The following is a 20,287-nucleotide window of genomic DNA, read 5'->3' as shown; positions in this document are numbered from 1 at the left end:
TGTGGAAGGTAGTTCGGTAAATGAATATGTTCCTGTTGTCTCCTAAAATGTACTCGCATGGTGTTGTTTTTTAATGCTTTATCTTTGGGTTACTTTCACAAGGATAAAACCAGAGTGTCCTCACATAGAACTTATTAAGAGTGTGAAGTTTCAAGCAGCTACCAAAAACCCTGTTTGATTTTGAGCTCCATTTCCATTTACCCATATAGGTCAAAATGAAGTGAAACCTTATAATAAAAACTGAAATACTGACAGCAAACCAGTGAACCTAGAAGATCAAACCTGGATAACATAGTAAGGCTAGGTTAAAGATAAATCCTGCCTAGTATCAAAGAAATTTGAACAAAACTACTTTAAACCTAACACTAGATTTATCCTTAATCCTATTCCTACAGCTCACACTAGCCTGTTTAGAGAAACTTTGATCATAGAAGTCCCAAATTAAGGGATCCTAGTGGGGAAAGCTACCAGATGAATCCTGCTCAGTATCAAAGAAATCTGATCAAATAATTGGGGAGAAGTGTTTCAGTACATACATACTTCCTTTATTTCTCCAAAAGTGCTCTGGGATAAAGTTTCTTTGCATGCTTCAGCTGAGGGCAACATTCATAAGAAACAAACCAGAGAGTGCACACAGAGAACTGATTGAGTGTGTGCAGTTTCAAGCAGCTAGCACCAACCTTGTTTGATTTCATGCTCAATTTCTCTTAAACAAAATAGTTCAAAATAAAGTGAAATCTTAAAATACCAACTGTTCCTGACAGCAAACCATTGAACCCAGAAGGCCCAAACAAGGGAACATTGTGAGGCTAGGTAAAAGATGAATCCTGCCCATTATCAAAGATACATGAACAAAACTGACTCTAACCCTAACACTAGGTTTAAACCTAGCCCTTACCCTTTCCATAAAAGTAACCTTAATCTGTTTAGAAAACCTTTTATCATAGAAGTCCCAAATTAAGGGAGCCTGGTGGGTCAAGCTAACAGATGAATATTGTATAGTATCAAAGAAATCTGACCAAATAATATGGAGAGGTAGTTCAGTACATGTATATTTCCCTGTTTTCTCCTACAATATTTTCAGATAAAGATGTTTTTGGATGCTTCAGCTTTGGGAAAATTTCACAAGAAAAAAATTAGTCAGTGCCCACATAGAACTTATTGAGTGTGTGCAGTTTTAAGCAGCGAGCACCATCCCTGTTTGATTTCAAGTTCCATTTCCATTTACCCATATATGTCAAAGTGAAGGAAAGCTTAAAATACAAACTGTTCCTGACAGCAAACCATTTAAGGCGTATGGCCGAAACCTGGGGAAAATAGTAAGGGCAGATGAATTATGCCAAGTATCATATGAATTTGAACAAAATTCACTCTAAATCTAACACTAGATCTACCTAACCATAACCTAATTCTAATCTATTTAGAGTACCTATAATCATAGAAGTCCCAAACTTGGGGAGCCAAGTAGCTCAACTTAACAGATGAATCTTTTGCAATATCAAAGGAATATTATGAAAAATTGGGGGAGATATTTGAGTACATTCATATTTCCCTTTTTTTTTTTTTTCTTAAAGTGCACATAGTGTTTTCCATGCTTCAGCTTAAGGTACTTTCACAAAGAAAAAACAAAGATTGTCCACAGAGAGCTGATTGAGTGTGTGAAGGTTCATGCAAATCAAACCCTGTTTGATTTCCAGCTCCATTGCCATTCACACATATAGGCCATTATTAATTGAAAGCTAAAAATTCAAACTTTTTCTGACACTGAACCATTGAATCGTTAAGGCCCAAACTCGGGGAGCCTACTAAGGCTAGGTCAAGGATGCATCTTATACAGTATCAAATTAACCCAACAAAACATTTGAAGCTGTTTGAGTACGTGGGTATTCTGCTGGCTCCTAAAGTACTCGGAGATTAAGTTGTTGCTTTCTACTTAATCTTAGGGCTACATCGATGGCAAACACCAGATTATGCTCACTGAAATTTGATGGAGTGTGTGAATTTTTCAAGCGGCTAGCCCAAACCCTGTTTGATTTTCAGCTTCATTTCCATTCACCCCTATAAGGCAAAAGGACAAGAAATATAAAAATTGAAACTCTTCCTGAAATCAAATCCTTTATGTAAGAGGCCCAAAAATTTGGAGTATAGTCAAAAAAGGAAAAAGATGAATTTTGCACAGTATCACAGAATTTTAAAAACTAACTTTTATCTTAACACTAGGTCTAATCCTAGTCCTAATACTAACCCTTACACTAACCTTAACCTGTTTAGAGTCCCTTTGATCCTAGAAGTCCCACACTTGGGGAGCCATGTTGGGTAGGCTAACAGATGAATATTTCACAATATCAAAGAAATATGACCAAATAATTGGGGAGGTATTTTAGTACATGCATATTTCCTTTTTTTTTTCCTAAAGTGCTCTCACATAATGTTGCTTTGCATGGTTCATCTTAGTGCTACTTTTACAAGGAATAAACCAGCGAATGCCCATAGAAAACTGATTGAGTGTGTGATGTTTGAAGTAGCTAGCACCAACCCTGTTGGATTTCTAGCTCTATTTTCATTTATACGCATAGGTCAAAATAAAATGAAAACCTAAAATACAAACTGTTCAGGAGAGTAAACACTTGACCCAAGAGGCCCAAACCTAGAGAATACTGTAAAGTTAGGTAAAAGTTGAATCCTGCTAAGTATCAAAGAAATTTGAACAATAATATATCTAACAAAACACTAGCTGTAACCCTATCCCTAACGTAATACTGATTGAGTGTGTCAAGTTTCAAGCATGTAGCACAAAACCTGTTTGAGTCCAGTTCCATTTCCATTCATCCCTATAGGTCAAAATAAAGTGAAACATGAAAATTAAAACTGCTCCTGAGAGCAAATCCTTTTACTAAGAGGCCCAAACTTGTGGAGCATACTAAGAATAGCAAAAAGATAAATCCTGCACAATATCCAAAAAGTTGAATATACTAACTCTAACCCTATCACTAGTTCTAACACTTGGCCTAACTGTAACCTAACCCTAAGCCTAACCTATTAAGAGAATCTTTGATCAAAAAGTTTTAAACTTGCGGAGACTATGGGGCAAGCTTACAGATAAATTCTGCAGAGTATCAAATAAAACTGACCAAATAATTTTGGGGAGACATTTCAGTACATGCATATTGCCCTGTTTTCTCCTAAAGTGCTCTTGGATAAAGCTGTTTTGCATGATTCAGCTTATAGCTACTTTTTAAGGAAGAAATCACAGAGTGCCCACAGACAAATGATTTGGTATGTGAAGTTTCAACCAGCTAGCACCAACCCTCTGATTTCCAGCTCCATGTGCATTTACCCATATAGGTCAAAATGAAGTGAGACATTAAAAACAAACTATTCCCAACAGAGAATCATTGAATGGAGAAGGCCCAAAACTGGGGCAAATAGTAAGGCTAGGTAAAAGATCAATCTTCCTAGTATCAAAGAAATTTGAACAAAACAAACTCTAAACCTAGAACTAACTCTAAATCTAGCCCTAACTGTAACACTAATCCTTACCTGTTTACAGAACCACTGATCCTAGAAGTGCCAACCTTGGAAAGCCTAGTGGAGCAAGATAAAAGATGAATACTGTGCAGTATCAAGAAATCTGATAAAATTTTTGAGAGGCTTATTTCAGTAAATACATGTTTCTCTATTTTCTCCTTAAGGGCTCTCAGATACAGTTGCTTTTTCATGCTTCATCTTTGGCCTACCTCCAAAAGAAAGAAATCAGAGAGTGCCTACTGAGAACTGATTGTGTGAAGTTTCAAGCACCTCCTTTCAACCCTGTTTGACTTCCAGGCCAATTTTCTTTCACATCAATATGCCATGATGAAGGGAAACCTTAGAATACAAACTGCTCCTGACAGCGAACCATTGAATCAACAAGGTCCAAACTTGTGGAGCACGGTAAGGCTAAGTAAAAGATGAATGCTGCCCAGTATATAGTTAGGTTTTGATCTATGGTTTCGGCTAGGGCTAAGAAAAGGGCATGAGTTAGAACTAGAGTTTGGGTTAGGTTTAGGATTATGGGAAAAATTAGGGTTAGAACTAGTGATAAGGCTAGTATGAGATTTAGAGTTAGTCTTAGTGCTAGGGTTATGTTTAAGGTTAGAAATTTGGTTAAATTAGTGTTAGTGTTAGTGTTAGGTTTATACTTTGGGTTAGGATTAGAGTTAGGGTTATGTTTAGGGTAAGGTATTGGGTTATAGCAAGGTTGAGTGCTGGGGCAAGGGTTAATATTAGGGTTAGGTCTAGGGTTAGGTTTAGGGTTATGATAAAAGCTAGGTTTAGGGCTAGGATGAGTGCTAATATTTGTGTTAGAGTTAGGGCTAGTATTAGGGCTAGGACTAATGTCAGGTTTAGGGTTACAGTTAGGAATAGTGTTAGGTTTATGCCTTCGTCCAGTGTAAGGGTTAGGTTTATACAAAGGGTCAGTTTTAGAACTAGGGTTATTATTAGGGTCAGGATCAAGGTGAGGGTTTAGGTTAGGTTAGGGTTTAGGTTTAGGGCTTGGATGATCACTAGGTTTAGCAATAAGGTAATGAAAGTTTTATGTTTAGGGTTTAGGTTTGGTTTACTGTAATGGATATGGTTAGGGTTAGGCCTAGAGTGAGCAAAAATTTTGGTTTATCATTAGGGTAATGGATAGGGTTAGACATTGATTAGGGTTAGGGTACTATATAGGATTAGGACTATTTTTTAGGTTATGTTTAGGCTTACATTTAGGGTTAAAACTATGTTAAGAGGCTGGGGATGTGGCTCAAGAAATAGCATACTCGCCTGGCATGCACGGGTCACTTGGTTCGTTCCTCAGCACCACATACGAATAAAATAAAGATGTTGTGTCCACCGAAAACTAAAAAATAAATATTAAAAACAACTAGTTTAGGAATCTGATTAAAGCTAGATTTTGGGTTAGGTTAGGGCTAGGGTTAAGGCAATGGCAAATGTATGAAGTAGTGTTATGATTAAAGCTAGTGATAGGGTCAGGGTTAGGGATACATCTAGTGTTAGTTTTAAGTTTACAGTTATGATGATGTTTAGAGCTAAGTATAATGTTAGAGTCAGAGTCAGGTCTGGATTAGTTTTCAGGATAGGTTTAGGATGAGAATTAGGGATAGGATTAGGGTTAGGTGTAGGTTTAGGGTTTGGTTTAGGTTAAGTTTTAGGGTTAGGGTTATGATTCAGTTTTGTTTTAGGGCTAGGGGTAGAGTTAGGGCTAGTTTTAGGATTAATGTTAGCATTAGGGCTAGTGTTAGTGTGAGGTTTAGGCTTAGTTTTAGGGTTAGATTTGGAGTTAGGTTTAGAATCTTGGTTTTGTGTTAGGGGTAACGATAGTGCAAAGATTAGGGCTACGTTTAAATCTAGGTTTAGGGTGATGGTAAGGGATAGGGATAGAACCAGGTATAAGACTAGAGTGAGAGTTTTAGTTAGTCTTAGTTCTTGGGTTAGAGTTTGGTTAGGGATAGGCCTAATTAGGGCTGAGATTAGGACTAGGGTTATTGTTAGAGTTAGGCCTAGGTTTAGGGCTAGGGTTAGTGTTAGTGTTAGGGCTAGGTTTAGGTTAAGGGATGGGATTATAGCGGCTTTTAGGACTAGGGTGAAAATTAGAATCAGGGTTATGGTTAGCGTTAAGTTTATGATTAAGGTGAGGTTTATGGCTAGGATTTGGGCTATGGTTTGTGTTAGAAATAGGACTAGGATTAGAGGTAGGGCTAATGTCAGGTCTAGGGTTACAGTTAGAGAGAATTTTAGGATTAGTTTAAAGCTAGGTCTCTTGTAATGATTAGGTTTCTTGTTAGGGTCAGGTTTAGAGCTACATAAGGGTCAGAGTCAGGTTTAGGATTTTTATTAGATTAAGGTTTAGGGTTAAGGCTCAAGTTATCTTTATGGTTAGGGATAGGTTAATGATAGTTTTAGGTTAAGAATTCAGGTTAGGTGTAGGGTAATGGATAGGGTTCGTGTTAGGGATAGGATAAGGGTTTGGCCTAGCGGTAGCATACAAGTTAGGGTTATCTTTAGGGTAATGGATAGGGTTAGAGCTAGTGATAGGACTAGTGTTATGCTTAGTATTAGGTCTAGGGTTAGGCTTAGGTTCAGGGTTAGGGCTAAGGTTAGCCTTATGTTTAGCTTTAGGGTTAAAGCTACGCTAGGGCTTGGGTTAGGGCTAGATTTTGCAATAGGTTAGGGCTATGGCAAGTGTAAGAACTTGGTTATGATTAAGGCTGGTTTTAGGGTTAATGTTGGAGCTAAGTATAGGATTAGGGTTAGGGTTAGGGTTAGTGTTAGGTTGATGTTTATTTCTATGGTTAGTGTTAGTGTGAGAATCAGTGTTCAATTTAGGGTTATGGTAAATGTGAAAGCTGGAATTATGACTAGGGTTAAGTCTAAGGGAAGGGTTAGTTTTTGACTTTAGACTAAGGGTTATTGTTAGGACTAAGGATGGGTTGTTGTTCAGGTCTAGGGCTAGAGTTATGGATAGATTAGGATTAGGCTTAGGTCTAGGGATAGTGTTAGGTTTAGGTTTAGGTATAAGGTTACCAGTAGGGCTAGTGTTTGGGTTCGGTTTAGGATTAGGTTCAGGTTTAGACCTATGATTAGTGTTAACTCAATAGAAGTCAGGGTTAGAATTAGTGTTTGGGTTATGGTTAGAGATAGAATGAAGACAAAGGATAGGACTACTAATAGTGTTTGGGTTTGTGTTAGGTTAAGGATTAGGGTTAGGATTAGGATTAGCATTAGATTTAGGTTTTTGCATATGGTAAGGGATAGTGTTAGAACTAAGGTTAGGGCTAGGGTTAAGGTTAAAACTAGGTTTACCGTTCGGATTTGGGCTAGTATCTTTTGTAGGGTTATGGCTAGGGTTAGAGCAATAACTAATGTAAGAACTAGAGTTTTTAGGGTTACTTTTATGCTGATGGCTAGGGGTTAAACCTCTAATGTTAGGATTAGGTTTAAGGTTAGGGTAAAATTTAGAGCTAGTGTTAATGTTAATAGTCATTGTCAGGTTAATTTTTAGGTTAGTGTTAGGACTCAAATTAAGGCTAGGGTTACTGTAAGGGTTCATTTTTAGGTTAGCGTGGTGTTTAGAGCTAGGGTGAGTGTTAGGGTATGAGTCAGATTGAGGGTTTGTATTAAAGTTAAGATTAGAACTCAAGTTAGAGCTTGGTTTAGGTCTAGGTGTAGTGTTAAGGTTTGGTTTAAGTTAAGGTTTAGGGTTAGGGCTATTGCTCAATTTAGTTGTACTGCAAGGGTTAGGGTTAGGGCTAGTTTCATAATTAGCATTAGGGCTAGGGCTAGTGTTAATGTTAGACTTAGGCTTAGGTTTAGGGTTAGATTTAGAGTTAGTGTTAGATCTAGGGTTAGGACTAGGAAAAAGATCAGACAATGGTTATGGCTAGGTTTAGGGCTAGGGATAGGGCTAGGCTAAGGATTATGGTAATTTATAGGGTTAGAAGTAGGGATAGAACTAGTGTGAGAGAGTTAGTCTTAGGGATCGGGTTAGGTTTAGGGTTAGGGATATGGTTAATTAGGGCTGGGATTACGGCTAGGGTTAGTGTTCACCTTGGGCATAGAATTAGGTTTCGGTTTAGGGTTAAGTTTAGGATAAGGAATGGCATTATAGCTTGGTTTAAAGATAAGATGAAGGTTAGAATTAGGGTCAGGGCTATGGTTAGGTTTAGGGTAATGATTAAAGCTAGTTTGGGGTCTAGGATGAGGGCTATGGTTTGCTTTTTACTTTAGTGTTAGAGCTAGGATTAAGGCTAGGGCTAATTTCAGATCTAGGGTTAAGGTTAAAGATAGTTTTAGGTTAGGTTTATGGCTACATGTAATGTAAGGGTTAGTTTTAGGGTTAGGGTCAGGTTTAGAGCAAGGGGTATTATTAGGTTCAAGTTCTGGGTTAGACATTTGGAATAAGTCAAATTTTAATTTTAGCACTCGAATTAGTGTTATGGTTAGTGTTAGTGTAATGATAGGATGAGTTTTAGGGTTTAGTTTGGTTTAGAATAATGCATAAGTTTAAAATTAGGAATAGGGTTAGGTTTAGGCCTAGAGTTATGGTTTCAAAAATGCATAGGGTTAGAGACAGGGTTAGGTTTGGGGTTATGGTTTTCATTAGGGCTAGGATTAGGATTAGAGTTAGGGTTAAAGCTCTGGTTAGGGCATAGATTAGGGCTTGGTTTGGGGTTAAGTTAGTGCTAGGGTTAGGTGTAAGGCTAATGTAAGTACCAGGATTACAATTAGGTTCTAATTTAGGGTTAGGGTTAGTGGTAGGTCTAGTGTTAGGTTTAGGATTAGGGTTAGGGTTAGGGTTTGGGTATGTTTAGACTAGGGTTAGTATTATGGTCATAGTCAGGGTCAGTGTTAGTTCTAGTTTTCAGCTTAAAACAAGGATTAGTGCTAAGGTTAGGGTTAGGGTTAAGGGTTGGTTTATATTAAGGATTATGGTTAGGTCTATGGCTTGGTTTTGTTATAGGGGTAGGGTTAAAGTTAGATTTAGAGTTAGTTAGGGTTAGGGTTAGGCTTAGCACTTGATTTAGAGTTAAAATTAGATCTAGGTTAGGGCTAGAGATAATGATGGGGCTAGGGTTAGGGCTGAGTTTGGTGCTAATATTAGGGTTCCAGTAAAAGATAGGGTTAGAACTAGTGATGGGGCTAGGCTGAGAGTTAGAGTTAGTTGTAGGGCTAGGGTTAGGGCTAGGGTTATGAACGGGACTAAATTAGAGCTAAGATGAGGGCTAGGGTTAGTTCTTGGGTTATGCCTAAAGTTAAGTTTAGAGTTAGGTTGAAGGCTATGTTTAGGGCTAGGATAAGGGCTGGGGATTGTGTTAGATTTAGGGCTAGGGTTAGGGCTATGGCTAATGTCAGGTCTAAGCTTATGGTTGGGGATACTTTTAGGATTATTTTTATGGCTAGGTCTACTGTAAGGGTTAGGTTTAGTGTAAAATTCATCCTTAGAGCTAGGAGATTTATTAGGGTCAGGGTCAGTGTTATAGTTTATTTGAGGTTAGGGTTTAAGATTAGGGCTTGAATTAGCACTAGAGTGTGGGTTATGGTAATGATAGGGTTTTGTTTAGAGTTTACATTAGGTTTAGGGTAATTGATAATGTTAGGGTAAGCAATAGGTTTAAGATTAGGCCTAGGGTTCACATTAGGTTAAGGGTTGTGGTTAGTGTGATGGATAGGATTAGAGCTAAGTGTAGGTTTATGGTTAAGAATAGGTTTTTATTTAGGGTAAGTGTTAGGGTTAAAACTAGGGTAAGGCTTAGGTTTACGTTTAGTGTAAGGGTTAGGTTTTGAGCTAGGGTTAGGGCTAGGGTAAGGGTTAGTTTAAGGATTAATTCTAGAGATAAGATTATAGTATTCATAGGGTTAGGGTTAGAATTAGGGCTAGGGACATCATAAGGAATAGGTTTCAGGTTAGGGTAATATATACAATTAGATGTAGATTTAGGGCTATGTTTAATGTTAGATTCTAGTTTAGGCTTAGAATTAGGGCTATTATTATGTTTAGGTTTATAGTAAGGGTTAGGGTTTGAGCTTTGGTTAGGACTATGGCAAGTGTGAGGTTTAAAGTTAGTTCTAGGTTAAGTTTTCCATTAAGGTTTAGGTTTAGCATTAAGCCTAGTATTATCAATAATCTTAGATTTAGGTTTAGAGTAATTGGTAGGTTTAGACCTAGTTTTAGGGCTAGTATTAAGGTTAGGATTAGGACTAATTTAAGGTTAGATTGAGGGATAAAGTGTAGGTTTACATTTAGAGTAATGTTTAGCCTTTGAGCTATGATTAGGACTAAGGTGAGGGTTAGATTATGGTTAGGGTTATGTTTATGGCTTGATTTTGGCCTAGAAATAGCTCTAGATTTTGTGTAGGTTTAGGCCTATTGTTAAGGCTATGGGTAATGGAAGAACTAGGTTTATGTTGAGGGCTAGTCGTACCATTAGGGTTATGGCTAGGTCTAGTGTAAGGTTAAGATTTTCGAGTAGGATCAGATTTAAAGATAGGTTTACTCTAAAGGCAGGGTCAGTGTTTGGGTTAGAGTTAGGGTTACAGCCAGAATTAGGACTAGGTTTAGGTCTAGGCATAAGGTTAGTGTTTGTGTTACGTTAATATTATTGTAAGGGCTAGGGCTAGGTTTATGTTTAGGTCTAGGGCAAGAGTTAAGGCTAGATTTAGGTTTTGGTTTAGGTCTAGGGCTAGTGTTAGGTTTTAGTCTAGTTTTAGGTTCAGTTTTAGACTAGGGTTAGTGTTAGGGTCAAAATAAGGGTCAGGGTTAGGGTTAGGGTTTGCGATACAGTTAGAGCTAGAATAAGGGCTAGGTTTAGTACTACTATTAGGGTTAGAGTTTTGGTTAGTCTAAGGATTAGATATAGGTCTAGGGTTACCACTAGGGTTAGGGTTTTTCTAAGATTAAGAGATATCCTTAGAGCTAGGGTTAATGCTAGTGTTTGGATTAGGATTAGGGTTAAATATAGGTTTAGAGCTCGGATTAGAGCTAGTTTTTGTGTTAGGGTTAGGGCTAGACTTGGGCATTGGATAATGTAAGAGCCAGGGTTATAATTAGGGTTAGTTTTAGGGTTAGGGTTAAGGGTAGGTCTAGTGTTAGGTTTAGGTTTAAGGTTAGGGTAATATTTAGAGCTAGGGTTATTGTTAGGATATGAGTCAGCATCAGGGTTAGTTTTAGGGTTAGGGTTAGTAATCAAATAAAGGCTAGGTTTACTGTTAGTGTTCAGTTTAATGTGAGGGCTCTGTTTAGAGCTAGATTGACTGTTAGGATATCAATCAGGGTCAGGATTAGCTTTAAGGTTAGGGATATGGCTTGAATTAGGGCAAGGGTTACTCTTAGGGTTACGTTGAAATTTTGGATGGTCTTTAGCGCTAGGATCAGTGTTAGGTTATGAGTCAGGGTCAGGGTAAGTTTTAAGGTTAGGGTTAGGAATCAAATTAGGGCTAGGGTTATGTCTTGGTGTAGTGTTAAGCTTTGGTTTAAGTTAAGGTTAGGGTTAGGGCTGTTCCTCAGTTTTGTTTTAGTCCTAGGTTTAGGGTTTAGGCTAGTTTTAAGATTAGCGTTAGGATTAAGGCTAGTTTTAGTGTTAGGCTTAGGCCTTGGTTTAGGGTTAGATTTGGATTTTGTGTTAGATCTAAGATCAGGGCTAGGTCTAACTATAGGGCAAGGGTTAAGGCTAGGGTTATGGTTACAGTATCAGAAAGGGATAGAACTTGAGCTAGGGCTAGAGTGAGAGTTAGAGTTAATCTTAGGCTTAGCGTTTTGGTTAGTTTTAGGGATAGGGCTAAGTTAGGGCTAGGATTAAGGCTAGAGTTAGTGTTCAGCTTAGGCCTAATGTTAGGGCTTGAGTTACAGTTAATTTTAAGATAAGGTATGGATTTATAGCTAGGTTTAGAGATAAGGTGACTGTTAGAAATAGGGTTCAGGCTAGGGTTAGGGTTATGATTAAGGCTAAGTTTAGGGCTAGGATGAGGACAAGGGTTTGTTGTAGGGTTAGGTCTAAAATTAGGGTTAGGGATAATGTCAGGTCTAGTGTTACAGTTTGGGGTAGATTTAGAATTAGGTTTGTGTCTAGGTCCAGTGTAAGTGTTAGGCTATTGATTAGGGTCAGATTTAGAGCTAGGTGTATTTTTAGGGTCAGGATTAGGATTAGGGTTTGTTTTATGTAGGGTTTAGGGATAGGGCTCAAATGAGCGTTAGGATTAGAGTTAGAGTTAGGGTAATTGATTGTGTTAGGTTTAGGTTTTAGGGTAGGTTTAGGGCAATGGTGAGCTTTAGGGTTAGCAAAAGGATTATGGATATGCCTAGGGTTAGCATTAGAATTAGGATTATCATAAGAATAATATATAGGTTTAGAGCTATGGTTAGGTCTAGGAATAGGTTTGAATTAGGGCTAGAGTTAGGTTAGGTTTTTGGTTAGGGCTATTAACCCTAGCTTAGGGTTAGATTTATGGTAAAGGTAAGTTTTGAGCTAGTGTTAGGTCTAGGGCGAGGGTTAGGTTTAGTGTTATGGTCAGGGTTATGTTTAGGGTTAGTGCTAGGGTTTTCATTAAGGTTAGGTTTAAGTTAAGGTAATAAATTATGTTAGATGTAAGGTTAGCTTTATGTTTAAGGTTAGATTTAGTTTAAATTTAGTTTGGGGGCTAGGTTTACTGTTGGTTCAAGGGTAATGGCTAGGGTTTGAATTAGGGTTAAAGTTATGGCAAGGTTTAGGTTTAGGGTTACGTCTAGGGTTAGGTTTATGGTTTGGGTAAGGATTTCGGTTAAGGTTAGGGATAGGGTTATCATTAGTGTTAGGGTTAGAGTTATGGTAATGTCTAGGGTTAGAGCTAGTGTTAGGTCTAGTGTTAAGGTTAGGATTAGGTCTATGATTAGGGTTATTTTTAGGGATAGTCCTAGGGTTATGTTTGGATAAGGGTTAGGCTTTGAGCTAGGGTTAGGACTAAGGTGAGGGTTAGGACTAGTGTTAGGTTTAGGGTGAGGGTTATGCTAAGGCTAGGTTTAGGCCTCGATTAATGTTATTAAAGTTTTGTGTTAGGTTTAGGCCTAGGGTTAGTGCTATGTGAAATGTAAGATCTAGGGTTCTGATTAGGGCTAGTTTTAGGGTTAGGGTTACTGCTAGGTCTAGTGTCAGGTTTAGGTTTTGGGTTAGGGTCAGATTTAGAGCTAGGTTTTATGTTAGTGTCAGGGCCAGTGTTCAGGTTAAAGTTAGAGTTAGGTTGAAAGCAAAAATAGAACTAGGGTTAGGTCTAGTTATAGAATTAGTGTTTGGTTTAGGTTAAGGATTATTGTTAGGGCTAGCATTAAGTTTTTGTTTAAGTCAAGGGCTAGAGTAATAGCTAGATTTAGGATTAGGTTTAAGTCTAGGGCTAGTGTTAGGCTTATGTTTGGGTATAAGGTTACTGGTAGGGGTAGTTTCAGGTTTCGATTTCGGTTCAGGGTCAGGTTTAGGTCTATTATTAGTGTTAGGGTCAGAATAAGGTTGAAGGTTAGGGTGAGGTTTTGGGTTAGGGTTAGATCTATAATGAGGGCTAGTGTTAGGAATAGTTATATGGGTAATGTTAGGGTTTTGCTAAGGATTAGGATTAGGACTAGATTTTGCATGATGAATAGGGTTTGACTAAGGGTAATGGATAAGATTAGAGCTACGGTAAGAGCTAGGATTAGGGTTATTTTTAAGGCTAGTATTAGGGTTAGGGTTAAATCTAATGTTAGGGCTCGGATTGGGCTATTTTTGTTTTAGAGTTAGGCCTAGGGTTTGGCTAAGGCCAATGTAAGAACTAGGGCTATGATTAGGGTTAGTTTTAGTGTTACAGTTTTGGCTAGGTCTAGTGTTAGCATTAGTTTTTGCATTAGGGTGATATATAGACCTGGGTTTGTGTTTGGATATGAGTCAGGGTGAGGGATAGTTTTAGGCCTATGACTCAAACTAGAGCTTGGGTTATGGCAAGTTATGGGTTACAGTTTTGTTTAGGTTAAGTCTTAGGGTTAGAATAATGTCTCGGTTTTGTTTTAGGGCTAAGGCTTGGATTAGGGCTAGTTTTTCGATTATCAATAGTGTTAGAGCTAGTGGTAGAATGAGGTTTAGTCATAAGATAGGGTTAGATTTAGATTCATGGTTAGATCTAGGGTTAGGGCTGTGCCTAAGGTTACAGCTCAGGTTAGGGCTATTCTGAGGGTTATGGTAATGAACAGGATTATAAATAGAAATAGGTCTTGGGTGTGAGTTAGAGTTAGTCTTAGGGCTAGGGTTAGGGGTAGGGTTAAGATTAGGGTTAAAATAGAGCTAGGATTAGCGCTATGAAAAGTATTAGAGTTACGTCTATGATTAGGGCTAGGTTTTAGGTTAGTTTTAGGGAAAGCAATGGGGTTATATAGCTAGGTTCAGTGCTAGGGCGAGGGTTAAAATTAGGGATAAGGCTTGGGTGAGGCTTCAGGTTAGGATTAAGTCTACATTTAGGTCTATAATGACAGCTAGATTTTGTGTTAAGGTTAGGGCTATGATTAGGGCTAGTGTCCAGTCTAGGATTATTTTTAGGGATAGGTTTATGGATAGGTCTAATGTAAGGGTTAGGATTAGGGTAGGGGTTAGGTATACATGTAGGTTATTATCAGATTCAGACTCTGGGTTAGGGTTTGGTTTGGGTTAAAGTTTAAGTTTAGGGCTCAAGTGAGCATTAGGGTTAGGGTTAGGGTTAAAGTAATGGATAGAGTTTGGTTTACAGTTCAGGATATGTTTAGCATAATGTTTAGTGTTAGTGTTAAGGATAGGGTTAGGGTTAGGCCTTGGGTTAGCATTTGTTTTAGGCTTATGTTTAGAGTAATGTATAGTTTTATTGCTAGTGTTAGGGCTTAGGTTAAGGTTACAATTAGGGATAGGGTTTGGGTTACTCCTAGGGTTAGTGTTAGCATTAGGATTAGGTTAAGTCTTAGGGTTTTAGCTAGGGTTAGGGCTAGGGTGAGTGTTAGGATTAGAATCATTGCTACATTTAGGGTTAGGGTTAGGGTTAGGGTTAGGGTTAGGTTTAGGGCTAGGCTTAGCATTAGGGTTAGGGTTATGTTTAAGGTAATGGATAAATTTAGAGCTAGTATTTGGGCTATGGTTACAGTTAAAATTAGTGATAGCGTTAGGATTAGGGTTAGAGCTAGGGTTATGTTTAGAATAAGGGTTAGTGTAGGAGGTAGGGTAAGGGCTTGGGAAAGCCTCAGGTTTAGGGTTTGGGCTAGGATTAGATTAGTATTATGTTTAGGTCTAGATTTAGGGCTTGTCATAGAGCTAGGTTTTGTGTGATGTTTATGGCTAGTGTTAGGGCTATGGGTAACGTAAGAGCTAGGGTTACGGTTATGGCTACATTTTTGTGTTAAGGTTATAGAGATATCTAGTGTTAGGTTTAAATGTTACGTTGGATCAGGTTTAGAGATAGGGTTTGTGTTATGGTAAGCATCAGTGTTCGGGTTAGCATTGAGTTTATGGTTAGGGTCAGAATTAGAACAAGATTACGTTCAGGGATATGGTTATTCTTTGGGTTAAGTTAATGATTATTTTAGGGCTCCTGCTAAGCTTTTGTTTAAGAGTAGAGCTAGAGTTATGGCTATATTTAGGATGACATTTAGGTCTAGTGCTAGTGTTAGAGTTAAGTTTAGGTATAGGTTTACTGTTAGGGCTAGTAATAGGGTTTGGTTCAGGATTAGGGTCAGGCTTTGACCTAAGGTTAGTTTTAGGGTCAGAATAAGGGTAAGGCTTAGGCTTGGGCTTCGGATTAGGGTTCGAGATCGAATGAGGGCTAGGGTTAGGATGTGTAATATAGTTAGGTTTTTAGGTATGCTAAGAATTAGGGTTAGAACTAGGGTAATATTAGGGTGAGACTTTGGCTTAGGGTAAGGAATAGGTTAGTGTAGGGGTTAGGTTTAGGGTTAAGGCTAGGGTTTAGGCTCAGATTAGCGCTAGTTTTTGTGTTAGGATTAAGGCTATGTCTAATGAAAGAACTAGCTTTATGGTTAGGGAGAGTTTTAGGGTTAGGATTAGGGATAGGTATAGTGTTTGGGTTAAGTTGAGGATTATGGTGATGCTTAGAATTAATTTTAGGGTCAGAGTCAAGTTCAGTATTAGTTGTACGGTTAGGGGTAGTCTAGATGTAGCGTTAGGATTTGGTTTAGGTTAAGGGTAAGGATTACGGCTATAGCTCAGTGTTGTTTGTGGGCTATGGCTAGGGTTAGGGCTAGTTTGCAAATTAGAATTAGCATTATGGCTAGTGTTAGGGTAAGGTTTAAGTTTAGAGTTTGGGTTAGATTTAGAGTTAGGTTTAGTTCTAGGTTTAGGACTAGGGCTAAGTTTAGGGCTAATGTTAGGTTTAGGAAATTGATAAGGTTGGTACTAGAAATAGATCTAGGGCTAGATTTCGGGTTAGTCTTAGGACTAGGGTAAAAGTTAAGGTATCAGTTAGCAATAAATTAGGGCTAGAATTAGAGCTATGGTCAGTGTTAGGATTAGGTCTAGGGTTAGGGGGAGTGCTATTGTTAGTGACAGTGATAGGTTTAGGGTTAGGTTGAGGGGAAGGTATGTGGTTATACATAGGTTCAGAACTAGAGCAATGATTGAATTTAAGATTTTGCCTAGGGATAGGGTTTTGGTTAGGATTAAGGCTAGTTTTAGGGCTAGGACAAGGGCTCAGGTTTGTGTTAGGTTTAAGGCAAGAATTAGGTTATGGTTAGGGATATGGTTAGGGTTAGTTTCATGGCTAGTTCTAGTTTAAGGGTTATGTTTAGGGTAAGGATTAGTGTTAGTGTTAGGGTTTTGTTTAGGGTAAGGTTTAAGTTTACAGCTAGGTGTGTTATTAGAGTCAGTGTCATTTTCAGAGTTTGTGTTAGGTTTTGTTTTAGTTTTAGGGCTCAAATTAGCATAAGGGTTAGGGTTAGGTTTAGGGTTAGTGTAATTAATAGGGTTAGGTTTGGTGTTCAGGTTAGGTTTAGGTAATGGATAGGGTTAGTGTTAGCGATAGGTTTAGGGTTAGGCCTAAATGGATAGGGTTAGTTTTAGGTTTAGGACTAGGGTTAGTGTTATGTTTAGTGTAACTGTTAGGGTTTGAGCTAGGATTAGGACTTAAGAAAGGGCTACGTTTATGGTTAGATATAGGGTTAGGTTTACATTTAGGGTTAGAGTAGGTTTAGGATTAGGAATAGGGTTAAGTTTACAGTTATGGTTAGAGTAGGTTTAGAGTTAGGGCTAGTGTTATCATGACGTTTATAGTAAGATTTATGGTAATGTTTTGGGTTAGAGCTATGTTTACAGCTATGTTTGCTTTAGGTTTATGTTTAAAGTAATGAATATGTTTAGAGCAAGGGTTATGGTTAGAATTAGGGCTAGGGTTAGGCCTAGGGATAGTGTTGGGTTTAGGTTTAGGGTAAGTGTTAGGGTTTGAGCTATGGTTAGGGCTAGGGCAATGGTTAGGGTTAGTGTCAGGTGTATGTTTAGGATTAGGGTTAAGTTTAAGGCTTGGGTTAGCATTATGGTTACTGTTATGTTTAGTGTAAAGGATAGGTTTAGAACTAGAGTTAGGGCTAGGATAATGGTTAGGAATAAGGCTAGGGTTAGATTTAGTGTTAGGGCCAGTTTTACGTTTAGGGTTATGTTTAGGATAATGGTTAGGGCTAGGATTAGGGCTATAGCTAATATAAGAACTAGAGTAATGATTAGGGCTATTTTTAGGGTTACGCTTAGGGCTAATTCTAGTTTTAGGTTTAGGTATACTTTTAGGTTGATGTTAGAGCTGGGCTTAGTGTAAGGTCATAGTCAGGCTCAAGGTTAGTTTTAGGGTTAGGTTAGGACTAGAATTAGGGCTAAGGTTAGGGCAACGTGTAGGGTTAGGTTTTGGTTTAGGTTAAGGGTTATGGTTAGGGCTATGGCTCAATTTTGTTTTAGGGCTTGAACTAGATTAGGGCTAGTTTTAAGATTAGTGTTAGTTTTAGGGCTATTGTTATTGTGAGGTTTAGGCTTCTAGTGTTAGGGTTGGCCTTAGAGTTATGATTATTTCTAGAGTTAGGGCTAGGTCTAGTTTTAGGGCTAAGGTTAGTGCAAGAGCAAGTGTGAGGGTTATGGTAAGTGATAGGATTAGATCTAGAAATAGGCTAGGATGAGAGTTAGTGTTAGTCTTAATGCTAGTGGTAGGGTTAGGGCTATATTAGGGATAGGATAAGGTCTAGAATTAGTTTAGGGATAAGTCTAAGGTTAGAGTTAGGGTTAGATTTGGGGGAAGGGATGGAGTAAAAGCAAGGTTCAGAATTAGAGCGAGGGATAAAATTAGGGATAGGCCTAGAGTTAGGGTTCAGGTTAAGATCAAGGCTATGTTTAGGGCTAGGATGAAGGTTCTCGTTTGTGTTAAGGTTATGGCAAGAATAAAGACTATGGCTAATATCAGGTCTAGGGTTATTGTTAGGGATAGTTTTGTAGTAAGATTTATGGCTAGGTCTAGTGTCAGAATTAGTTTTAGGGTGAGGTTCAATTTAAGAGCTGGGATATTATAATACTCATAGTCAGGTGTTGGGTTTGGGATAGGTTGAGGTTCAAGGTTATGGCTCAATTTAACATTAAGTTTGTGTTAGGGTTAAAGTAATGGATATGGTTAGGTTTAGGCTTCCCATTAAGTTTAGGGCTCAGGTTAGATTTAGGATAATCGATAGGGTTAGGTTTAGGCTTAGAGTTAGCATTAGGTTAATGGTTATCATTAGGATATTGGATAGGATTAGAGCTAGAATCAGGGCTATGGTTATATTTATGATTAGGTCTAGAGTTAGTGTTAGGGTTAGGTTTAAGGCTAGTGTTACTTTTAGGGTATGGGTTAGGGTTTGAACTAGGGTTAGTGCTCAGGATAGTGTTAGGTTTAGGATTTGGTCCAGTGTTAGGATTAGGTATATAATTTGGGTTAAGGTAATGGACAGGTTTAGAAGTCACATTAGGGTTAGTGTTAGGTTTAGGTTTAGGACTAGTGTTAGTTATAAGTTTAGCATAATCGTTAGAGTTCAAGCTAGGGTTAGGACGATGGCAAGATTTAAGTTTATGGCAAGGTTTAGGGTTAGGTTTACAGTTAGGGTTAGAGTAGGTTTAGGGTTAGGGATAGGTTATCATGACGTTTATTTTAGCAGTTAGAATAATGGATGGGGAGGGTCCAACATGGCGGCGGGCACGGAGAGATCAAGTCTCTAACCTCTTCAGCTGTGTGGGCATAGGGAGTCTTAAAACATCTAAATGCTGTTTGCTTAGGATCACTAGGCAATGCTGAGTTCACGTGGATCTGAAGCAAACAATTTGAGCCTCTTAGAAAAAACACCGAGCCCGGAGTGCCTAAATTCAGGCTCCCGTTCGCCTGCGTCTCGCAGACACACGGCTGTGACTCAGCGCTAAACGCTCCTGCTGAATCAACTTGATTGTTACTCATGAACATGTGGAAGTTAATACCAACCGAGCCTCCATAGGCAGTGGCCACAGGATTGAGACGAGACTTGGAGAGCCAGTCAGGACCCACCCATTGCATCGGACACCTGGCAAAGGGAATGAACTGTTGCCATTCGCATTAGATATCACCATGGCAAAGAACTGACATCACTAGAATGCAGTGGAAGAGATAACTTCATTGAAACCAGCGGTGGCAGGTGTGTTACCCTCTAGCCCTTACTCTCCACACACCTGGGAAACCTCAAGGGCCCCTCCCAGCCTTCCTGTGAGCGTGATAGTCAGACCGAGGGAACCAGGTGTGGCGCAGGACCTGCATAGCGTGGCTACCACTCCCACCAGCGCTGACAACTGAGGTCTCTTGCACCAGCTTCCTGGGGCATGGCTACCTAAGGTTCTCAGCCCCATGCTCTACAACCTTAGATTCTGAGAGAATGGCAAGCAGGGAGAGTGTGCCCAGTCGTTCAAGAAAGTAGAGCTCCAAGGAGAAGCAGACCTGGTGTGTAGCCAGTATTATGGTGAGCATCACTGGTGAGCGGGACCTGGCTGAAGGAAAAGTGGGGAAGTGACTAGACACAAGAAAAAGCCCTAGGCACTCAGGATTGGAAACCCGCCCAGTCGGGGAGGAGGAGCTGCTTCAAAATGATTGGTTCCTATGTATAGAGAGAAGAAGCTTGGCCAGGTTGGCACAGCTCCACCTGCTGGAAGAGAAGTTAATGGAACTCTAAGACTGCATTTTTAAATTTTTTTGGTATTATTTGTTTTTTTTTCTTTTTATTTATTTTTTTATTTTTTATGATTTTTATTTTTTAACTTTTATTGTTTTTAATTATTTTTATAATTTTTTCTATATTTTTCTATTTTATAATTTTATTTTCTATTTTTTCTTTTGTCTTTTCATTTTTTTCAATTTCCTTATTCCCCTTTCTTTGAATTCTACCTGTTTACTCTCATTGTCTTTAGTGACTTCTTCTCTCCCCTTCTAATACCTTTCCTCCCAAGCATCATGATGCTGTTTATGTGTAATTTACTAAATATGTATAGGTAAATGTTCTGAGGTGTTATATAGTGCTACCAAGTCCGTAGCTACCCCCAAATACTCCAGACAATTCTCCTGTTAATATCCCTCATCAGTAGAGCAACCTTCCAAGGTTGCCAAGAGATACCAACCTCAATACCATCACATCATTTGATCTACATATAATTCCCAAGACCAAACCGCAGACCACTATATGCCATCAGAATCCATACACAGTTTAAGAAATAAAGAATCTTCTTTAAAGGCAACAAAACTCATCATCTCTAGT

This window comes from Callospermophilus lateralis, chromosome 2 (genome assembly GCF_048772815.1).
Source record: "Callospermophilus lateralis isolate mCalLat2 chromosome 2, mCalLat2.hap1, whole genome shotgun sequence".
NCBI lineage: Eukaryota > Metazoa > Chordata > Mammalia > Rodentia > Sciuridae > Callospermophilus > Callospermophilus lateralis.
Note: the sequence above shows the minus strand (reverse complement) of the source record.